At 40.8% G+C, this 24,403-nt stretch overlaps 1 protein-coding gene across 1 annotated transcript in view; it reads left to right on the forward strand.

Moving 5' to 3' along the window:
- Nucleotides 1-24,403, forward strand: part of BAIAP3 (BAI1 associated protein 3) — a 599,530-nt gene that overhangs the window by 378,710 nt on the left and 196,417 nt on the right. The gene's annotated exons all lie outside the window — the stretch shown is intronic.

The raw sequence follows: 24,403 nt of genomic DNA on the forward strand, positions 1-24,403 counted from the left end.
CCTGTGAAGGCGCACTCTACTAGATCTCTGAGTACGTCTTGGGCCTGTCGTCATGGGGCTTCTGTAGCCCAGGTGTGTAAGGCGGCGACCTGGTCGACCGTGCACACTTTCACGAAATTCTACATAGTAGATGTTCAGGCATCGGCGGATGCTTCCTTTGGCCGCAAGGTTCTTAGTGCGGCAATTCCCTAGGGTCCCTTGTTGGGGACCTCTGGCTGTTGGGATAAGTTTTTTATCCCCTGGTTATTTGTCTTTTCCTGGGTTGTTGCTCCTGTTGAGCACTTGTTTTTCCTGTAGCCCAGTTGGTTTCCTTCCTTTGGTAAGGTTCCTTTCTTTGATGCGGAGACTGCGTTGCCTTTCGGCGCGGATGCGTTTCCCACCCCTCATGTTTGCACTGCTTTGGGACGTCCCCATATGTGACGAATATGAAGAGGCGGCGACTGTCGGAGGACGTAAGAGAAAACGGAATTTTTGTAAAATCTTACCTGTAAAATTCCTTTCTCTGAGTCCTCCGACAGTCGCCGCCCCCGCCCCTCTTTTGGGGTGTGGTTGTATACTCTACTGCTATTCCACTGAAACTGAGATATGGTTGCAGGAAGTAGGAGGGTATTGACTGAGGGGACCACCCCTTGAGGGTGGGATATGTTAAAAACTTTAATGTTAACATATTCTGTTGCCTAGCTACTCCTTCGGAGCAAAGTCTAATACCCCATATGTGACGAATATGAAGAGGCGGCGACTGTCGGAGGACTCAGAGAAAGGAATTTTACAGGTAAGATTTTACAAAAATTCCGTTATTTTTAATTAGCGAGTATTCAGTAATACAAATATGGCGCCTTTTATTTAATCTTTTGAGCTTATAGAAAAAGCCAAATTTTATGTTACATAGCACTATTAACTTGGATCTAAACCCTAACGCATTTGTAGACTACACATAATTCCCCTCCACATTTTTTCACCTAAGCTACTAAAAAACATTATTTGTCTGGAGTGGAGCCTAGTGGTTAGGCCATCACATCTGCTGGAGCGAGCATAGTGGTGGATTGTTTGAAACCTGTATATGACACTGTCTTGTGAGTAGTTTTACCCTGCTTTTAAAATAAAGGAGGCTCAAAGTTTCCTACACTATGGAGGTTTTAATGTGCTTTCTGTACTGAGTGCTGCCAATTCTGTGTATGCTGGAAATGATTTTCTGAGGAAGTGTCCACCTAGAGTTGGCTGGGGAATGCTGAGCTTGCTTAGACCTCCATTTTATTGGGGTCTGGGAGTCCAGTAAGTAGCCCTATTATTCTTTGATGGAGGCACACTGAATTTACTATTGCAACATAGAAGACCTACATGATTGCACATCTTTGGGATATTATTTTGTGTGAATATTTATTCCCCTGTGGGACTTTATTTACATCTGTTGGATTTTCTGTTTTACGATTTTAAATATTTGATTCACAAATGAAATAGTATTGTTTTTCATGAGCACTATTTATGGCAAGGGTAAGAAACCTTTGAGAGGCGGAGATCAACTTGAACAACATGAAAGAGATCAGAGATCACACTACCTTAAATGCGGACAGTGTTGGTAGGGCAGTGAACTGTGTGTGGACAGGGTGGGTAGGGCAGTGGACGGTGTGTGGGACAATAGGGCAGAGGTTGTTGTCAGTATGGCAATGGACGTTGTTAGTATGGCAATGGACGGTGTCAGTAGAGCAGTGAATGGTTTTAGTAGAGCAGTGGATGTGTCAGTAGGGTAGAGGTTGTTGTCAGTAGATCAATGGATTCTGTCAGTAGAGCAGAGGACAGTGTCAGTAGGATGATGTCTGTTGTTTTTTTTATTATTATTTTATTTTTTTATTTTTCATTTTTTACAATTTTAATTTTTAAATATTTTTTTACAATATTCATTTTGTACAATTTTTTATAATCCCTGTTTGGGGTCTTTGGTGAAGTATAAGGCATCTAAACAGACCCCAGATGTCTCACTTTTGAGACAGAGAAAAGGGCTGAGGACAGAGATTCCTCAGTCCCTTTCTCTGCAGCTTCAGCTGCACTGCAGAGGGAATGAATGGGAAGTGCTCTGTGCTGAGCAACTTCCTGTTTATTCACAAACTGAAACATAGCTAGCAAAATGTACTATGCTTCAGTTATGAATGAACACAATGAGGGATCAGTACTGATCATTCACTATGTTCATGCAGAAAAGGAAGGGGCCAGTAAATCACATATGTAATGGTCCCTTCCCCTGCTCTCCATCCTGAAACAATGTCCTGCAGCAGTTGGCGGGAGAGAAGAGGAAGGGAAGCCAGTAGTGCTAAAGGGGTGGGGGGGAGGGGCACAGGGAGCACATGGGGCGCTGGGCACCCAAAAGAGGAGGGACAGGAGGGGTGGCATTGGCCGAATTTACTGGTACCCATCCCCTTTCCTCCTGCAGCCGCTGAGTGCTGCTGTTGCTTTTTATGTAAATGAGTTTATTAGTGGGCAGCACAGCGGCTAAGTGGTTATCGCTATCACCTAGCAGCACTGGGAATGTTGGTTCAAATTCCAACCACGGTGCTACCTGCCTGGAGTTTGTGTGTTCTCCCTGTTCCTATGTGGGTTTTCTCCCACACTTCAAAGACATGCTGGTAGGTAAATTGGCCCTAGTATGTGTATGTATGAATGTGAGTTAGGGACCCTAGGTTGTAAGCTCCTTGAGGGCAGGGACTGATTTGAATGTACAATATACATGTGTAAAGCACTGTGTAAATTTACGGTGCTAAAGAAGAACCTGAAATAAATAAAATAATTCATAATTTGCACTTTGGCACAGTATTTTGCTTTTATAATGAAAATTTATATTACCTTAAGATTTGCCGAGTATAACATTTACACAGACTAAAAAATATTGGCAAAGTTTATAGCAGTGGTGGTCAGCTTAAAATTTTTTAAAAGCTTCAAGTGCAGCCCCAACTTTTCCAGAGGGCTGCACAACAGCAATGCATTTTCATGCATTGCAGTGCATTGTGTCGTGTTAGACAGCCAACTCGAAATTATGGGCTATAATGCACCTCATCATCCAAAAATGTTGTATTTTTTTGCAGTGTATTACAATGCGTCCTGAAGAAATTGAAGTACAATAACCCCCATCATTGGTGTCAAAGGCAGTATTAATAACTCCCATTATTGGTGTCAGTGAGTGCAACAATAACCCCCCCCCCCCCCCCACCATGGTGTCAGTGGACTCGATAATAGACCTCAGCACTGGTATCGGTGCAATTAAACACACACACACATTCTTGGTCATTGGCAGTGAAATTTAACCCATCCCCAACAAACTCCCCCCTTTCCTCCCGCGTTGATGGTCAGTGATAGTAAACATTAACCCCCTTCCTGTATTTGTGTTTATGGCACAGAAAAAGTTAACACCCCACCCCTCACCCATACTCACTGCATTGGTAGTCATATCAGTGAAAGTTATAATGCCGGGGCCCCCTCCCACTGTAAAAATTGCTGATAAATGTAAAGTAAAAAGTTAGATGTTATGCTTCGCCTGCTCCCATCTGCCTCTCCTGCCGCCTAGGTGAGTGTGAAATAATACTCAGTATGAAAAGATTATGTTAAATAAATAAGAATTTAAAATGTAATCAGAATTTGCCCTTGCAACGGAATAGGGCGTCTTCTCATGAGATTTGGGGGACTTATTGTTCCCCAGGGTTCTCTTCAGAAGTACAGTTATGTCGCACCCAGCAATGTAGATGACGGGGATTAGGTAAGCAAAAAACAGGTATCTTTTTTGAATATACAGTACTATCAGTCAGCAACTTTTACAGAGGGAGGTAGCCTGGACATTTTAAACCTAAATTGCATAGTGCCGCAAGATCTACTTTAAGTAGTTAGTATAAGTAACTACCCCAACTCTAGTAGATTATGCACAAATCACTATGCTTATTCAATTAAAGTATTTGAGTTAACTATGCTTAAAAATGTAACTATTTTAGTTATCTATGTTTAAAAATATTTCTTTCCCCCTCTTGCTATCAATGCTATATAACAGGGTTGCTGATAAAAGGGTACAGCTGTCCCTCCTGTAACGGGCTCTGGCCCTACCGGTTCAATGGGGGGTGGCCCAGGCACCTGCCGAGCAGGAGGACTGGCTGTACTGCCTTATCACTGGAACCGATCGTCCCGTGGTTCTCCCAACAGCGTATACGGATTCTCCTCCTCTCCCCCTAGCTGTGCTGCAGGGAGAACCACAGGAGAGAAAAAGATGACCGCAGTTCAAGATGCAAGAAAAACTTTTATGTATAAAATCATCTGACATGGAGTAATAAAATCATACAAGCTTCATGACACACATAGAAGCAGCAAGGTTGACGGGTTTCACAAACCCAATCGATGTGGTTAGTGAAACGCGTCAACCTGGCTCCTTCCATGTGTGTCATGAAGCTTGTATGATTTTATTACTCCATGTCGGATGATTTTATACAATAAAGATTTCTTGAATCTTGAAGTGCTGTGACCTTTTTCTCTCTTGGATATACTTGGCCAGACTGCGGACTGGACCTGCAGTCAATTATCAAGGAACACATTGGCCTCACCTGGAGTGGCATTAGTCCTTCTCCTGCAAGAACCATAAGAGGATTGGTTTCAGTATTTTTGTCTCCCATCCCCCACTGCCATGATAACCCCCACCCCCATTCCCCCTGGTGTCCAGGCTCCCCTGTGTGCCCTTTCTCCCCTGCAGTGCATCTGTCTTCTCTTCCTCTCGCTCCAGCTGGCTGCGGTTGCTGCAGGGCACACAGGGAGATTTTTTCAGTATGGAGAGTTGGAATGTATGAATGTACACAGTGAGTAATCGGTACAAATCACTTGCTGTGCTCATTTGTAACTGCAGCCTGGTAAATTGTGTTTACTATGCTTCAGTTCCTATTCATTCATCTGCGGTACAGCTAAGGTTGCAGAGAAAGAGATTGGGGAATCTGCATGGCCAGTCCTTTCCTTTGTCTCACAAGTTAGACATTAGGGGGCTGTTTAGACACCTGATATTTCACCAGAGCTCCCTCAACAGGGAAGTTAAAAACTGTAAGGAAAATTAATTTGTAAAAATAATTAAAAATAAAAATAAGGGCTCATTAACATGTGCTTTGCTCTCTGGTGAGCGATCGGTATTCAGAGATGTATCGCATCTTTTTACAGAGGTTAGGCAGCATGAGCCGCAGGGGGAGGAGACATTTTTTAAAGCATAGTTAGTATTAGGTTGAATGACACTTTAATGTTGATTGAGAGAGTAAAGTTACACTTTAGCAAGAATATGAAAGAACACGCAAGTAAAAAAAATACAAAAGTCAGTAAAAAAATAAACCTGCAATAATAATTAAAAATATGTGCCCACTGAAAATGCACCATGTGTTCTCTTTATTATCTTGTTTTAAACATTTTAAAATATATATCTGCTTCATTTGTGTGCTATAACATATCGTGTAGTGCTGATTTTTTTTTACATATGTATCATATTTGATCTTGGGTTATTATTTTACTTTTATCTGTATGACACAGCAGGGAAAATAATAATGGATCAGCCATCTCCACAGTACAGTGTGATAAGTGATCACTCCTAGACATTGATACGCATTGTGTGGGAGTATGTGTTTGTACTGTGTGTTCCTATAATTGGCTGATAGTACAAACACTGTGCTATGCATCCATGCTTTTTTTTTTTTTTATTTCTTTAACATCATAATGTACATTAGCTGCTAATTTTATATTAAATAATTGTTCTTCTTGAATTATTTGTGACACACGTCTCTGTAGTTATTCATTTATCAAAGGTTTGGATTGGTAGTTGTACTTCTGTGTTTTAATGATGATTAAAGCTTTTGAGCCGGGGAGATAATAAGGCATACTTTTTAAAGCTGAGCTCCAGCCTTACCTTTGGTTCCTCACAATTGTACAGGCAGATTGTATTGCATGCTGTGAGTTTCTCACAGTGTGCATTAGAAGCTGCAGAAACTCAGAAAGAGCCTGCCTCAATTCCAGGCTGGAGGACATCAAGCTTCATGCAATCCTGTCCTCCCCTGTCTGATCTGCCCCTTTTATTTATTGACTTTCAGTTCTTTCAGCCTAAAGAAGGGAGGGAGGGGGGGTGCTGGGATATTTTCAGGAAGCTATGTATAGCACCCTGCTGGTCCCTCACACCAGCTATGAGCTGCCTGCATTGCATAGAAAAGCACCGAGGCCTAGTGACAAAGTCACTAGATCTACAAAAAGATATATAATGGAAACAGAAAGGTTTTATTTAAAAATATAATCAGCATGTTGATGGGGAGAAAAGGATAAACTATGGAAGGCAAAATATAAGCAGTATAAACTTCAGCTTTAGGTATAATATTATGAAACAGGTCTACATAAAATTGAGTCTATTACAATAAAACTATAGCCGACAATGCCTTTTATAAATTTTTAAAGCCCAAATCCAGGCTAATTTGTTTTATGATGTTAGAAATAAACAGTTAGAAATAAATAACTAAAATATAATCTCTGCTCGCCAGTCTGTAAAACTGATCACAGTGTAATGGTGCAAAGAATGGTGCTGATGTCATCATGTTAGCTCTGTTCTCTGTTCTGCATCATTGGGGACCAACCACCTCAGAGAAGAGGTAGGAGGTGGAGGACCCCACGCATCGTACAAAACAGCCTGAAGACATCTGAAAAGAGAAGTAAGTAAAAAATGTGAGAAACCTGACAAGCCCGGAGTTGAGCTTTAAGTGTATATTGTAGTATTTTTAAGTCAAATTATGGTCAGCACTGACATTTACTTTGAAAATGCTTGCTAATATACGTCATTCCTGAGCAGTGACATCTTTTCATCTTCACTGTGAGTGGTGTCACTGTCCCAGAACCACAATGCATCAGGCTAGAGTCAGATTTTGACTTTGTAAGATTAGAAGCACATTACAAACGATCATGAAATCAATGGTTCATTACTCTAAGTTACTCGTCATCTGAATTGGTGATGAGAAGACTCATAAGGACCATGGCCATGTGCTGTTCCATTCCAGTGGAAGGAGCACTCATCTTTAAGGACCAAACACTAGGTAGTTGGAAGCCTTCTCTACAAATCTGTTCTTGCTGGCAGGTCCCATTCCTTATCTTTGTTTTAGCTATGACTTGGCTTTTCAAACTCTGATTAACTGGGCAAAGTCTATTAAAATGGATATGGTCACTACAGCGGTTGATTCCTTGATCATAGAACATTTGGAGCAAATTATTTTTGCCTTAAGCTTTAGTTGTGATGGTCTGCTGGAGATTTCAATGTCTCATCTCTTGCATGTGTCTCCTTTTAGTATACATGCAGAGCACACTTTGGTTAAAGTGTTTAACTTTGGAATCTTTGGAAGAAGCACTTGCTCCACATGGTCTTTGAAGGACAACATCTCTTTGAATCCACCTTGGTTGCCTCCGCTGTTATTTTTCTTGCCTCGTTAGGTTTGGAGCTAGCTGTTGTAGCAGCTGTTGTTGATTTGCTCCTTCACTGGGGCCCTCTGAAGTTTCCCGCTGGCTTTCTGGGTAGCAGCTTCTGGAGTTCCTTTAGAACTTCTTCTGCAACATCAGGTGGGGCTCTTTCCTATGGAAATTGTGCTCTGAAGTGCCCGACTTCTCCACAGCCATAACATTTCTTTCCAGTAGAAGAGTTGGCATTGTCTAGTTCAGCCTCCCCTAATGCCTCCCATCCAGAGGCCAAAGCATCCACTGTCCGCTGCATATCAGTAAGAGACTTTTGCATCTCTGCTTAGGTCTGTACCACCTGTCCTACAGTCTTTTGGATTTCACATAAGGTTTGTTGTAGGGTGAACTGTGACTGGGTCATCTGAACTACAGCCAGACAGAGTCAAAGCTTCCGCAGTTGGGGATAGCTCATTCTCGAAGCACACCGGTACTAGCTTTAGTAGTGTAGGCGACAGCATTTGGCTCATGCCCCTTTAAAGTTTTGAGTGTGATCAAGGCTTCCACCTTCATCAGTTGGGAGAAGGTCAGAGGGTCAATCTGGTCTCTTGCCCAAAGCTTGAGCATTATCTGATCTAATAGTTGTGCTCCTTTGCTCACCGCTGATGTCTTTATTCCACCATTTATGGTAACTTGATGAAGGATCATATATCGTATATCAGCTCCACACAGTTCTCCACCCTCCCGTAGATTTCTCAGACAGCTTGCAAACATCAAGCAGGCTAGTCTCGCTTCAAGTTTCGAATAAAATCTGCAGCAGGAGCTTGCAAATTTTCATTTACCTTCTGCCTCTTTACAGCATCCATCACCTCCCATCCTTCAATGGCTCGCACATCCTGGTCTATCCAGGGGGGGATGTGGGGGACCTCCAAGTGAAGAATCACAGCTTTCTGTACCCAAAGTTGAGTGGTGCAGATGCATTCTTCACAAAGTTTTCTACCAGCTTTCCCACATCAGTAAAGAAAGAAGCAGGAGGGAACACTGGGGGTGTTGCAGGTGCTGTGGTACCCACATCAGCTTATAGTGGTGCCTGGCTGGAACTCTCTGGGTTTATATCCGGTGCCCTTAGGTGGATCAGGGGGGGTTTGGTCTCATTATTCAACTGTATAATTTCTCTTTAAAAGCAGGCAGGGATTCCCCTTCTCCTCTCTAACAGCACAAGGGTGTGAGAGGTGTATTAATCAATTTTGAGGTCTAGTATGAACACTCTCTGATCAAGAACTAGAGCCCTTTTCACTTAGTGGACCTGTTCTTCTGTCCAGGTATTTCCAGGGATTTTAACCACTACACTTGACTTTCGGTTACCATTCTGCTCCTCACACTACTGGATTGCAGCAGCGGGGTCCATCTTGGCTGTTCCTGGCTTGTTGTCTTTGTAACTTGCTTGTAGAACAAAAATATTCCGGATGAGTCCTCAGATGTAGCGCTTACTCTCACAGGAGCTGCTGGTGATAATGTGTTCTTTGTTCTGCCATGACTCATAAAGCTGTTCGGTCCCCCTCTGACACAACCGGTTATAGGCAGAATACCGCTCACACCTGTATAACTTAACCGTTAGTATTCTTCACTCTATAACACTGCACGGGAAATAGGCCAAGTCCCTGGGGGTAGATTAGATGAAGGTTTCGAAGCAATGCAGTTAAACAATGCATAAATCATACAACAGGTAGATAAACAGATTTAAAGGTACTGTAATGGGTAGATGATCACTGGCCCATAAATTGGAAATCAATAGAACTGTAGCAATGTTGAGTTAAACTATAACTACTATAACTACAGTAATGGTGTAAATGAACTCAGGAAAATAAAGGTCCATATGCGGTGGGCATATGCGTTCCTGAAGTAGGGTTATCCCTGAAGGCACCTAAAAGTACCTGGAAACCGATTGTCCACATTGGCCAGCTTATGATGGTGCCCTTCTGTAGGTGTTTTTAATGTGTAGCTGTCCCTTTAAGAGTGTGCATCAGGCTATTTTCAGAAACAAAGCACATCACAGTTCCAGGCAGGGCTCTGATAAATGATCATCTATGATCATTATTTGTCCAGATCACTTGGTGGCCTGCAGTCCTCTGAAATCAGGCCCCACAAGGCTCAGTCTCTCTTCTTGGATCCTCACATGATTTACCAGTCTCAGCAGCTCTAGTGTAGGCACTCATGGCAGTGAAATTAGACAAGCGTAAAACAGCCCTAAAGTGCTTCAAAGAGAATGGGGAATATACATACATTTAAAAGTTCATATTCAGAAATAAAGTGCCACTATATCTACAAGTCCATACACAACATCTGTGAATAGTTGTGATGAATAAATATGGCAAAAAAATATGATGTCCGGGAGCCAGTCACTCGAAACGTGCTCTTCAGTGCTACACTGTGCCACTACCAAGAAGTCAGTGCACTCATCAGAGCCTGGTGACCCTATAAACTAATAAAGGGTAAAACAAATGTATTTAGAAAAGCAGCACTGAGATTTAATGTTTCAACCACCAGGGATCTCTTTAACGGTATCCCTCCATGATGCTAAAAGGATGAAAATGCAACAGAAAGAAGAAGAATCGTTGCGTAACACATTCTTATAAACTGCATAAAAACAAGAAAGAAAAACACTCAAAAAATACAGTGCCTTGGAGGGTACTCAATCTATTCTCAAGGATCAGGTCCCACTCTTTACTTTCAAGGCGAACTCTACTAGATCTGTGAGTGCTTTTTAGGCTTTTTAGAATGAGACTACTTATTTGCAAGGCTGCCATCTGGTTTTCTGTTCACACATTCCCAAAGTTTTAAGACATTCTGTGCCCTTCAAAGGAATATAAGAAAAATAAGATTTTTGTACTGTAAAATTATTTTCTTGGAGTCCAATGAGGGACACACAACCCACTCCTCTGTGTTAATAATCATGCTCCCAGTATTGCTTGCTTCAAAATTGAGCCATGCTGATAGTAGAAGTTGTTATCTTGGGCTGGCCTAAAGTTGTTTTGTTTGCCAGGGTTTAATCTGTAGGTGGCATTATAACTCAAAAGTTAAGAATTTCCTGTTTCCCTGAATGGACTTCAAGAAAAGGATTTTACATTGAGTATTTTTTTGTGGTTTTAGGGAGATCCTTAACCAGTTGCCGACCATCGGCCACACATATACTGCAGCAAGGTGGCTCGGCTGTGCGATTCAAGGTACATGTACGTCGCTCGCGCCCTCTGACCCGGAGGTGATCGGATTAGTTCCAGAACTGATCACTCATCAGGTCCAGGAGCCAGGGTCCTTGAGCCCTTTTCAGTTCCAGTGAGCAAGGAGAGAGCATCTACTGTGAATACACAAGCACTACACTGACACCAGTACACATAGGCACATATTTCACCCCCTGATCACCCCTCAGTTAACCCTTTCACTCCCTGTCACAGTTTTACTATATACTGTACAGTGCACATGTTTTTTTTTTACTGATCACTGTATTAGTGGCACTGGTGATGCCAGTTAGTGTGAGCAGCAGTTAGTGGTAGTTAGTGTCAGTCCCAGATAGGTTTACGATACCCGCCATATATTCCCTAATAAAGTTGTTAGCCCCTGATCACCCCCAGTTAACCCATTCACTACCCTGTCACAGTGTCATTATTACAGTGTACAAATCTTTTTTCTGATCACTGTATTAGTGTCACAAGTGACATCAGTTAGCGTTAGTGTTAGTTAGCATCAATCCAGGATAGTGTCAGATTGTCCACCACATATTCAGTAATAAAATGTAACCCTTTGATTGCCAGTGACACACACACACTAAACACCTCCATTACTTGTATAGTGTCTGAACGGATCAATATCTTTGACTAGATCAGAACTATACTAGCGTCCCCAATAATATAGTACAGTGTTCCCAAAATGCAGGGTTAGCAGGATTAAACCCCGACACCTGCCAGCACCTATGTTTAGCCCTTCTGCCCAGCCCCCAATAAGTGCAGTATCAGAAGATCACTGTCACTTCCGATACACAGCACACAAAACCGCAGCGTTAGAGTCAGGCCTGATCTCTGCTAGCGCTAGCAGATACATTTTTTGGTAGCGGTTCAAATAGTCCTTGGCAACCAGGTGGTTTTTTTACCTGTGAGTCACACTAGGTACCTCTAAATGTATTGGCCAAAATGTCCAAACAGAGGTACACTAGTGAAGAGGCCTACAGGATGCTGAGCATGAGACAGATGAGAGTGATGGGGAAGCCTCACTGTCAGAATCAGACTCAGTATTCCAACCTATACAGAGCAGCGGCACCCTGACAGGTAGATCTGACGATGGAGTAGTGATCCCTAATAAGGTCAGGTGTACCTGACCCCATTCCCTGGTTGCTGAGGTGCAACAATTGCATGGTTCTCATATGCAGCAAAGTGTCAGTTCTAGTGCCGCTCAACCTTCTGGTGAACTGGCAAGCACCTCGGCCTAGTACATCCTGGTTGTAGACAAACCAGCACTGCAGTAACACTTTGGTTATGTGGCGAGTCCCATAAGTGCAGTTCAAGCTGGTGCAGTGGGCCTTTCCCTCATCATGGGCATTACTAAAAAGAGTGAGTTACGGTCATATTAGTTCACTGACCCAATTCATCATATGCCCGTGTTCTCTGCTGCCATGGCCAGGACTAGATACGAGCAAATCTTGCGGTTCATGCATTTCAATGACAATGAACTCTGTCATCCTCGGGGTGACCCTGGAAATGACCGGTTCCACAAAATTCAGCCCCACGTAAATCACTTCAACCAAAAATTTTCAGCCTTGTATACGCCCTAACAAGCTCTCTGCGATGATAAGTCCCTGATTACATTTTCTGGCTGCCTTGTTTTCAAACAGTTTCTCTCCAGCAAGTGTGCCAGATATGGGGTAAAGATGTATAAGTGCTGTGACAGGGCAACAGGCTGTACGAGGTATGTCTATTAAATAATGAGACTGTGATTCCACTTGGTAAACAAAGCAGTCAGAACCGGTTATAACTGCATGCGTGGTGACCTTGAACATGTTTGAACCTGCATGACAAGCAGCAACACTCTATGATGTTCAGTTGTGAGTCGCCATTTTGTTTGGTTCTGTAGTGTGCTGAAAAAATGCTGAGTTTGGTTGGATCACCAAGAATGAAAAAAGCTTGTCAAAGAAAGTACAAAGAAAGAGTTCAAAGCCATGCTCATTGTGTTTTTCAATACCAAGGGTGTAATTTTGAAATAATGGGTTCCAGAAGGCACAACAGTTAACCAGCATTATTATATGAAGGTTTTGATAAAGCTGAGAGAAAGAAACAGCCGCAACTCTGGGAAAATGGTTTCATTCTTCATCAGGACAATGCGCCTGCTCACACAGCACTTTCTGTGAAGCAGTTTTTGACAAGCACATTACTACACTTGAACATCCTCCATATTCCTCCATATTTGCCCAATTTAGCACCATGCGACTTTTATCTTTTCTCAAAAGAAAAATCAGTGCTTAAAGGGACACGTTTTGAGTCAGTTGATGCTGTAAAGAAAAAAATGGCGGATTTGTTGAAACAGCTGACAGAAATTGATTTTCTCCATGTCTTTGGCCAGTGGATAACAAGACTGCAGCAATGTATTAGTGCAAATGGGGAATTTATTGAGGGAACAAGCATTACATTTGTAATACATATAAATAAAGGTGAGTTATTTAATCAGTTTTGTTATTTAATAGACACGCGTCGTACATGTAGTTTCTGGATTTATAAGGGAAAAGATAGCTATGGAGCCCCCCGACTGCCCAGACTACATAGGGAGCAGCGGCAAGATTGTTTGGGACTTGGTGTCACCCTTATTCAGAAAGGGGTACCATTTATAAGTAGACAATTATTACACAAGCGTGCCACTTTTTAGTCACCTTTTTGATTCTGGAATTGGCTTCCCTCAACGGCTTGTAGATGCCCAACTTACATGGGGGGAGAGAGCCTGCTTGAAGTGTAACAAATTGCTTGCAGAGAAGTGGAAGGACACAGGGAATGTTTTCATTCTGTTTTCTATTCACGCAGATACGACAGTCCAAATTACAATGTTGACTGGTGTTGTTGAGAAGCCTCTCTCTGTCCACAAATACAACCTTAAAATGGGAGGGGTGGACTTCAAGGAACAGATAATGGCGCGGTACCTAATTGCCCATAAGGCCAGATGCTGATACAAAAAAGTGTCTGTATACTTATTTCAATTGGCTCTGCCAAACCCTTATGTGCTATACAAAGCGTCAGGAAGAAGTGGATCCTTCCTAAAATTCCAGGAGGAGATCATCACAGCCCTTCTGCATCTAAAAGGTGCTGTGGCCAAATTTCACAATCCAGATGCAGTGAGCCGGCTGCATGAGAGGTCTTTTCCGGATGTCCTCCTTGGTACCTCTACCCAAAGAGGACCCCAAAGAAGATGTTGTGTCTGTAGAAAACGTGGATATAGGGGTGACACACGCTTTTTTTGTCCCTCCTGTCCTGGCCAACCTGGTCACTGCATCGGGGACTGCTTCCATCGCTACCACACACGGCACAGTCTAGGGCATACTTTCACACAGTGTCTCGAAAGATTTTAGTTGGCTCTCGCATTTTGAGAGACCCTAGCCTGGAACGTTTAAATGTTTTTTAAGTGTCAAAAAAAGTTAAAAAAACAAATATATATAAACAATAAAAACAATTAAAAGCCAAAAATATTGAGTTAATTTTTTGTTCTTACTGTTTTACTGTACTTTATAATATACTGCTGTAATGTTTTTTTATTGCTACTGTTTTTCATTGTTAACCATAGTTTGCTTTGCATATACCACCATTCTATTGTTTTACTGTACTGTATACTATTTTATTGTAGTGTTTTATTGTTACTGTGTTTTTCATTGTTAACCATTGTTTGCTTTTCAGGTACACCCATCAGCTGCAGCACTGATTTGTTTTTTCCTGACAGCAGCAGCGTTTGCTTTCAACATATATGTAAATCAATGATTGCAGTGCTGTAGGAGGGGATTTCACCACCGCAGCTATAAAAAGAGCATATATGGCGAAGCATAGGGGATGGGATGGACACGGAGGGCGCCATATAATTTTTTACACTTTTCTTCATGGGCTGAACAAAAAAAAGAACATTGCATTATGCCCATCATTAGAAGTGGGTGGATTCTGGGAGGTCTAATGGTGGGCATACCACACACTTTCTGGCAGAGATTTCTTCAGCCATATCAATCAATGTGAAGAGAGTGAAGGAATCTGTTAGGTTTCCAGGCTGCATGAAAAATAAAAACATTACAATATATGCCCAACAAGAATCAACAACATACTGGTCGGTCGCTGGACTTTGAGTGGTCATACCGGGATGATGCCTGCAGGTTTAGGCATCATCTTGGTGCCTCGGTCAGCTTTCATGTAAATGCAATCCTAGCGGCTAATTAGCCACTAGACTGCTTTTACAAGCAGTGGGAGGGCACCCCCCCCCCCACCACCACCTTCCATGGTTTTCTTGGGCTCTCCCGACCCACCGGGTATCCCAAGAATGCAGCCGGTGGTTTCGTCAGCTGCCATAGAGCTGATCGGAGACCATAATGGCTCTAATCATCTCTATCCCCTAAGATACTGGAAGCTACAAGCATTTTATCACTTCAGTTATAAATAGTGCCATTTTTAAATTGGGAAAGCATCTTATCACACCTTTCTTGGTGTGGTCAGATGCTTTAAGGGCAGAGGAGAGATCTAGAGTCTAAAAGACCCAATTCTTTTTAAAAAAAAAGAGTACCTGTCGCTAACACTTGCTATCATGGGGATATTTACATTCCTTGTGATAACAATAAAAGAGATAAAAAAATGAAAGGTAGGTTGTAAAAATAAAATAAAAAGCAAAATACATTTTAAAAAAATTAAAGCACCCCTGTCCCCCAGTGTTTGAGCACGAAGGCGAACGCAAGCATCAATCTCGTTCATATGTAAACAGCTATTGCACCACACCATGCATGTGAGGCATCACCGCGAAGGTTAGATCGAGGGCAGCAATTCTAGCAGTAGACCTCCTCTGTAAATCTAAATTGGTAACCTGTAAAGGCTTTAAAAAGCTTTTCAAAATGTACTTAGTTTGTTGCCTGCGCACGTTTAAAACATGTCATGTTTTGTATCTATGTACTCGACATAAGATCATCTTTTTTCTATTTTATCTAACAATTGGGCAATATATAGTGTATTTGTGCAATTTCAAATTTCAAAAAAGTTTTTTTTGTTTTCCAAAACAATTGCGCTTGGAAAATCTGCGCAAATACTGTATGACAAAACAATTGCAACGATGGAGACTCCGGTAGTCAGGGGTCTCATTTAAAATCCCGAACTCCTTTCCCCCATAACCAAAACAATTGCAACACCCACCATTTTATTCTATAGGGCCTCTGCTTTAAAAAAATATAAAATGTTTGGGGGTTCAAAGTAATTTTCTAGAAGATTGGTCGATGTGTGTCATAAGCTTCTAATATTTGGCATAAAATGCCAGGACAATTCAAACACCCCCAAATTATCAATTTTTGGAAAGTAGACAACCTAAGCTATTTGCTGACAGGCATGTTGAGTTCATGGATTATTTTATATTTTGCCACAAGTTTCGAGAAAATTACATTTTTTCTTTTCTTTTTTTTTTACACAAAGTTGTCACTAAATTATATATTTCTCACACATGCCATGGGTATATTTGGAATTACACCACAAAATACATTCTCCTGCTTCTTCTGAGTACAGGGATACCACATGTGTGAGACTATTTTGGGAGCCTAGGGACCCCAAAAGCCAATTACTACCTTTAGGCTTTCTAAGGGATTAAATTGCTAATTTAACTTCCTCACTACCTATCACAGTTTCAGAGGTCCTGAAATGTCAAGATAACACAACCCCCCCCCCCCCCAAATGACCCCCATTTCGAAAGGTAGACACTCCAAGCAATTTGCATGTTGAGTCCATGGAATATTTTATATTTTGCCACAAGTTTCTGGAAAACTGACAAAAAATGTTTTTGTTTTTTTTTGTTTTTTACACAAAGTTTTCACTTAAATTATATATTGTTTAAGCAAGCTATGAGTATATTTGTAATTACACCCCAAAATACATTCTGCTGCTTCTCCTAAGTATGGGGATAACACATGCATGAGACTTTTTGCCAGTCTAGCCGCGTACAGAACCCCAAAAACCAATCACTGCCTTCAGGCTTCCTAAGGGCGTAAATTGTTGATTTCACTCCTCACTTCCTATCACAGTTTCGGAGGCCATGAAATGCCAAGGTAGCACAAAACCCCCAAATTACCATTTGTCAGAAAGTAGAAATCCAAGGTATTTGATAAGAGGTATGGTGAGTATTTTGCAGCTCTCATTTGTTTAATTTTTTAAAACTGTGAAAAAAAGCGAGATTTGCAAAATACTTAACCCTTAGAAAGCCTGAAGGTGGTGATTGTTTTTTTGGGTCCTGTACGCAGCTAGACTGCCAAAAGGTCATACACATGTGGTAAACCCATACTCAAGAGAAGCAGCAGAATATATTTTGAGGTGTAATTTCGAATATATCCATGACATGTTTGAGCAATATATCATTTAAATGTCAACTTTGTGTAAAAAAAAAACATTTTTGTAATTTTCCTGAAACTTGTGGAAAAATATAAAATATTCCATGGACTCAACATGCCTCTCAGCAAACAGCTTAGGGTGTCTTCTTTTCGAAAAGGGGTCATTTGGGGGGGGGGTTGTGCTTTCTTGGCATTTTATGGCCTCCGAAACTGTAGTTAGTGACTGGAGTGAAATGAACAATTTACGCCTTTAAAAAGCCTGAAGGCGGTGATTGGTTTTCAGGGTCCTGTACATGGCTAGACTGACAAAAAGTCTCACACATGGGGTATCCCCATACTCAGGAGAAGCAGCAGAATGTATTTTGGGGTTTAATTTCACATATACAGAAGGCATGTTTGAGCAATATAAAATTTAAATGACAACTTTGTTTAAAAAAAAGAAAAACTTGAAACTTGTGGCAAAATATAAAATATTCCATGGACTTAACATGCCTCTCAGCAAATAGCGTAGGGTGTATATTTTCTGAAAAGGGGTCTATGTGGGGGCGGGGTTGTGTTGTCTTGGCATTTCATGGCCTCCGAAACTGTGATAGGTAGTGAGGAGTGAAATCGACAATTTACGCCCTTAAAAAGCCTGAATGCGGTGATTGGATTTTAGAGTCCTGAACACGGCTAGACTACTGAAAAGTCTCACACATGTGGTATCCCCCTACTCAGCAGGAGCAGCAGAATGTATTTTGGGGTGTAATTTCACATACACCCATGGCATGTGTGAGCAATATATAATTTCAGATGAAAATAGCAGTTTTGAGGCGCCGAATCCGAAAGTGCTACGTGCTAATATGCTAATAAATAGAGTGGTAAATAAATAAAAAATATAATAAAATATCAATAATTCATAAAGTACAGAAAATTCATCTAGTGCAAAAAAATTTACATATAAAAATACATTTTGCAGAGAGTCCAGAAATTCATAAAGTGCAACAATAATTTTTCCGTGCAAAAATTCCACCACAAAAAAAGTAACATAAGGTGCTGGATAGGTCTTCTCATTTAAGAAAAGTGCTTGTGCTTGAAATTTTTCTTCACTCGTTAGTGCGAGGGTAACTCACCAGAAATCAGAGGGCCTCCAGGACCCAGCTTGCTCTGTATTTTGCAAAAAAGGCTCCTTATGTGTATAGTGGATAGGTGCACTCCCTGGGTTCACTGCGAATTGTTGTACACTTATCCCCTCAATCAGGATAGTTTTGCCGTTTCCCAAGAAAATGAAAAACATATAATCGCGCAATACCGTTTTAAAAGTTTATTACACACAATAAAAATCAAGTTATGGTACACTCGCATTTATTTGTGCCACTTTTGGCACATCCATAAAGCAGAGTAATGTGCGAACGGCGCTCGGATCCAGCGTGCTCTCCACAGTGCATTCCAACAGCGGGCAGAAATGACGAACCGGAAGTAGTCACCGAACCAACCTCAATGCATTTTGCGATAACGCAATCTCATCCCAACTTCCTTCAGCAAATTCCTTGGGGTGTCTACTTTCCAAAAAGGGGTAATTTAGGAGGGTTTTGTACTGCCCAGCCATTTTAGCAGTTCAAGAAATCAGATAGGCAGTCAGAAAGTAAAAGCTACGTAAATTCCAGTATTTACACCATAGCTTGTGGACGCTATAACATTTGCGCAAACCAATATAGACATATAAAAATATACGCTTATTGAGATTTTTTTTTATCAAACATTTGCGCAAACCAATATAAACATATAAAAATATACTCTTATTGAGATTTTTTTTATCAAAGACATGTAGCTAAATACATTTTGCTCTTAATGTATGACAAAAATTTGATTTATTGGATATTTTTTATAATAAAAAGTAAGAAAATTTAATTTTTTCTCAAACTTTTTGGTCTTTTTTCATTCATATCACAAAAAATCCTAGAGGTGATCAAATACCACTGAAAACAGTTCTATTTGTGGGGGAAAAAATGACATAAATTTCATTTGAGTATAGCATTGCATGACTGCGCAATTACCAGTTAAAATCCCACAGTGCCAAATTGCAAAAAATGCCTGCTCATTAAGGGGTAAAACCTTCTGGTCCTTAAGTGGTTAGGTGAAAACTTTTTGAAGCTAGAGCACTGTCAGAACTACCACTATAGCCAACCAAGAATCTACTATGGGGCTTGGGGCAGAAGAGGGACTGGACCAGGAGGTGTGTGTGAGTCCAGCCATTACCTACCATGGCTTCCCTGCCAATATGCTCTGCCATTACTGTTACCAGTATGCCAGCAAGCAATTCCTATTGTATTGCTTAACTACAGAGTGGTCTCCTCCTGATGGCTGCATTGATGTCCACTACTGATGTGGAAATGTAGCAAACGACCAGGCAATAAATTTCCAATAAAGAAGGGAGGTTTCATTACAACAGCTGCAGATGGTAACAAATTCATAATTTGTTCAAATAAAGAAAGAAAGGCCTTCTTATAACAATTTTTTGACCATAGAATTACATGTGGCACAATATTATTGGTTGTCAAAACATAGGTCAATGTAATTAACATAAATAAAAAAATAATGGACATCTGCAGTTCAGACACATGTCTGGAATTGTCTTTGCATGTAGCAGAGAGGTCATCTAGAGTTAACCTTTTAGATGTAGCTTTCTATATTATGAAATATTATAGTATACATTACTAAAGATGAATAACTTTTGCTTTAATATTGAATTAATAATAATATTGATGATAATATCACTACTACCACTATAATAATAATAATAATAATATAAATATCTTAATAATTAATGATTATAATAATTATAATTGTAGTAATACATTTTTTTAATTAATATGAATAAAATGAAATACATGGGTTAATATGAAATTCTACAACATATTTCCCCTCCCTGTTGAGGCTTTACACAAGCCTCACAGTAATTACAATGCAGATTACCCATCATGCTCTTCAGAAACCCTATGTACCAGACATATCACATATAGTCCAAAAAAAATCAGTCCCATCAAAAACACTGTATCTTCTTCTTTAGCTGCAAAGTCTTCTCCATATGTGGCACAGAATACATAGGTGTCAATCTCAGTGGCAACATGATCATCTTTGCCATAAACTTCTTGCAACAGACAACAGTTACTCAACAACAGCATCTCAGCACATCAAGGATAACTGAGAAGAGGAGCAATCCGTTTAGCTAGTGAATAAAAGCCAAGTATATGATTCCAGGGACCATACAGCAGACTCCGTCCCTTAAGGCTCTGCCTTTTGCTGCATAGGTATTTCAGCTTAGCCAAGTGCTTCATGTTTGTGGAGAGATCTCCTTCTCCACCATCATTTGCTGGTCCAGTATCATAGCACAAACTACTTTGGATGCTGTAAGATACAAGTTCAGTGCATACCTGATCTGCAGAGATACAAGTCTCAGATTTTCCAGTTCCTCCTTTATTGCATAAAATCCTTCCTTTGTAGCAATTAACCACATAACGACCGCCCACCGCAGATATACTGCGGCAGGCAGCCGCTGCTGGGCAAAGTGACATAGGGGTACGTCACTCGCTCAGCTGCCTGTGGGGGGCGAGCACGCGCCGCCGGAGGAGCGCTCCCGCCCCCGCTCGTTCACTGAGATCCCCGCTCGAGTGACCGGTGGCTCCGGTGTCCGCCGGTCACTCGCGATCTCCCGCAGGAGAGGGAGAAAGGCAGATGGTTGATGTAAACACAGCCATCTCTCATTCTCCCTGATGTAAGTGCAGAGACTATGCGATCCTGCTATGAAGGATCATATGTCTCTGTGGTTACATAACAAGCCACGCCCCCCACAGATAGAATCACGCCCCTAGGGATACATTTAACCCACTGATCACAAATAAAGTTAACCCCTTCCCTGCCAGTGTCATTTTTACAGTAACAGTGCATATTTATAGCACTGATTACTGTAGTAATGTCACTGGTACTCCCAAAAGTGTCAAAAATGTCAGTCAGGGGTCCGATCTGTCCGCCGCAATGTTGCAGTCCCGCAAAAAAAATTGCAGATCGCCGCCATTACTAGTAAAAAAAAAAAACAATAAAAATGACATAAATATTTCCCGTAGTTAGTAAACGCAATAACTTTTGCGCATACCAAACAAAATAAGCTTGTTGCAATTTTTTTTACCAAACATATGTAGCAGAAAACAAATTGGCCTAAAATGTTAAAAAAGTTTGATTTTTACATTTTTGTTTTTGAGAATTTCATATAAAAAAATTTGAAAAAAATTGTTATTTTTTTCAAAACTGTTGCTCTTTTTTTATTTATAGCGCAAAAAATAAAAATCGCACAGGTAATCAAATACCACCAAAAGAAAGCTCTGTTTGTGGGAAAACGAGGACGTCAATTTTGTTTGGGTACAGCGTCGCACGACCGTGCAATTGTCCATTAAATTCACTCAGTGCCGAATCTCAAAATAGGGCCTGGTCTTTGAGCAGCCAAATCTTCTGGGGCTTAAGTGGTTAACATTTGTAACAATTTGCATCATGTCTTCTGTGATCATCCAATATTTGTCTGCATATAAAATACACTTCAAAAAATGATAGTAATAAAAAAATAAACAATTGTCAGTGTCAGGATACAATAGGCCTCTGGCAAGCATTTCAGGGCAACCTACAAAGCAATGGCTCCTACGCTATCATTTTTTTAAATAACTTAATTAAGTTTGTTCCTTTTATTTCTAAAATAGCTATATTCTCTAGCCTAATTTTAATCATTCTGGTTTACTTTACACCTCTCCAATGTCTTAAAACATGAATTATAAAACATCATTTTAAAAGTAAAAGAAAACATAGAAAAAATTACTCATCTCCAATTCCTTTCTAACCTTGTTGAACTATAAATAAATAAATAAAAATACATAAGTAAATCTGTACACACACCTACATCTTGCTTTCTTTTATAAGTGTCCCCCAACATATAAATGAGAGTTATTGGCCCACATCATGCAAATATCAGGATATATATAACATAATTTATCTTATGAAGCATCAATACCATACATTCATTACATTACACCTACCCACTTTTCTTTTACTTTTTCTTTTACCTCCAAAAAGAATAAAACAATCTGTTTTATAATGACTGAACATTTTCTTAAAACTAAACTTTACTCATTACAACGTGATAGAAAAAAAATAATGTAGCAAGAAACATACATTCCACATTAATAATTATGCTACCAAAATTAGTGTGTGCTGTAAATTACCTCCAGCATTATTCTTCTTTGTTATTGCTGAAGGCTGCCATTTCATTGAAGCCCCTGTGCAGCAGTAAATGTTTAGGCTGTCAGCAGACTGGCCTCTAGATTTTCATCAGTGATCAAAATAGAGAGCAATTGAGCATATGCAGAGGAGGGTGAGGCAGCGTATCAGTGGATTTTAAACAGTATAAGCACTTATTTTACTGTGTCACGTAGCTTTACCTGCAAAAGGGGTCAGCCTGAAGTGAACCAGCAGACCTTAATTTTCTGACTAAAATTCCACTTTAAGGTGTTCACAATAATAATGACATATATAACAATCAAAACAAAGATAATTCACTCCATGGGAGTGTCAGGGTCTGGGGCTGCATGAGTGCTGCCGGCACTGGGGAGCTACAGTTCATTGAGGGAACCATGAATGCCAACATGTACCGTGAAGACTGAAGAAGAGCATGATTCCTTTCCTTTGTAGACTGAGTCACAGGGCAGTATTCCAACATGATAATGACCCCAAACACACCTCCAAGACGACCACTGCCTTGCTAAAGAAGTTGAGGGTAAAGGTGATGGACTGGCCAAGCATCTCTCTGGACCTAACCCTATTGAGCACCTGTGGGGCATCCTTAAACGGAAGGTGGAGGAGTGCAAGGTCTCTAGCATCCACCAGCTCCGTAATGTCATCATGGCTAAGTGAAAGAGGACTCCAGTGTGAAGCTCTGGTGAGCTCCATGCCAAAAAGGGTTAAGGCAGTGCTGGAAAATAATGGTGGCCACACAAAATACTGACACTTTGGGCCCAATTTGGACATTTCCACTTAGGGGTGTACTCTCTTTTGTTGCCAGAGGTTTAGATAATAATGGTTGTTTGTTGAGTTTTTTAAGGGGACAGCAAATGTACACTGTTATACAAGCTGTACACTCACTACTTTACATTTGTAGCAAAGTGTCATTTCTTCAGTGTTGTCACATGAAAAGATATAATAAAATATTTACAAAGATGTGAGGGGTGTACTCACTTTTGTGAGATACTGTACCTTTCTTGACATTTCTAAACTAATGAGTATTGTTTTACACCACAACTTTTATGTTCTTTTTACCTTTTCACATACAATAAAAAGCTACCTTTTTCTACTAGAAATACATTATCAGTACTCTTCCTGAAAAAAAAAAAAATTAACGATGGCAGACACTGAGCAGTTGGTAGGGTGGATGAGCCTGGCAGCAGCATTCATGATGGACTGAAGGGGGGATAGCCTATGTAAAGGTAAGCTTTGTGGTGTCATTGGTTAGAAAGGGGCGTATTTTGGAGATGTTGCATAGGTTGAGGCAGCAAGATTTAGACAGTGATTGGATGTGGGGCTTAAAGGATAGATCAGAGTCCAGGAATACACCTAGAACCTGGGCATGTGGGGATGGGCGATTGTGCCATCGATTTTGAAAGAGAGATACCAGCAAAGAGTACAGTCACGGAAACCAAAGGCGTGGAATTTTTTGAGGATGAGAGGGTGGTCAACCATATCAAAGGCAGCAGAAAGGTCCAGTAGTATGAGTATAGGGTATTGTCCATTGGTTTGGGCTGTTAGTAGATTGTTTGTTAGTTTTAGGAGAGCAGTTTCTGTGGAGTGTTGAGGGCAAAATACAGACTGAAGGGGATCCAGAAGGCTTTTCTCGGCGTGGTGGTTGCTCAGTCGGTTGTAGATCCGACGTTCAAGAAGTTTGGATAAAAAGGGAATTAAAGAGATAGGGTGTAGGTTGATAATATTGGTGGGATCCAGTGAGGGCTTTTTAGGTATGGGGCTGACTAGTGCATGTTTAAGAGAGTTGGGGAACGTGCCAGAAGAGAGGGAGAGAATGAAGATGTGGGTTAGAGAGTGTAGAATAGAGCCAAAAAATGAACGTAGCATTTGCGAGGGAACAGGATCCAGAGGGCAGGTGGTTAGTTGGACATTATCAAGTAGTTTAGCAACCTCGTCTATAATGGTGAGGTTGAATGAGGGAAGTAATGATTGTACCTGTGAGCATGAAGTGTAAGGCATAGAAGGTATCTGTACAGCAGAGATCTCCTCACGAATTCTATGAATCTTATGTTTGAAGTGATTGGCGATCTCCTGGGCAGTGAGTGAGTAAGTGGGTGGATGCAGTGGAGGGCAAAGTAGAGAGTTGAA

Source organism: Pelophylax lessonae, assembly GCF_965119305.1.
Source record: "Pelophylax lessonae genome assembly, chromosome: 6".
In the NCBI taxonomy this organism is placed as follows: Eukaryota; Metazoa; Chordata; class Amphibia; order Anura; family Ranidae; genus Pelophylax; species Pelophylax lessonae.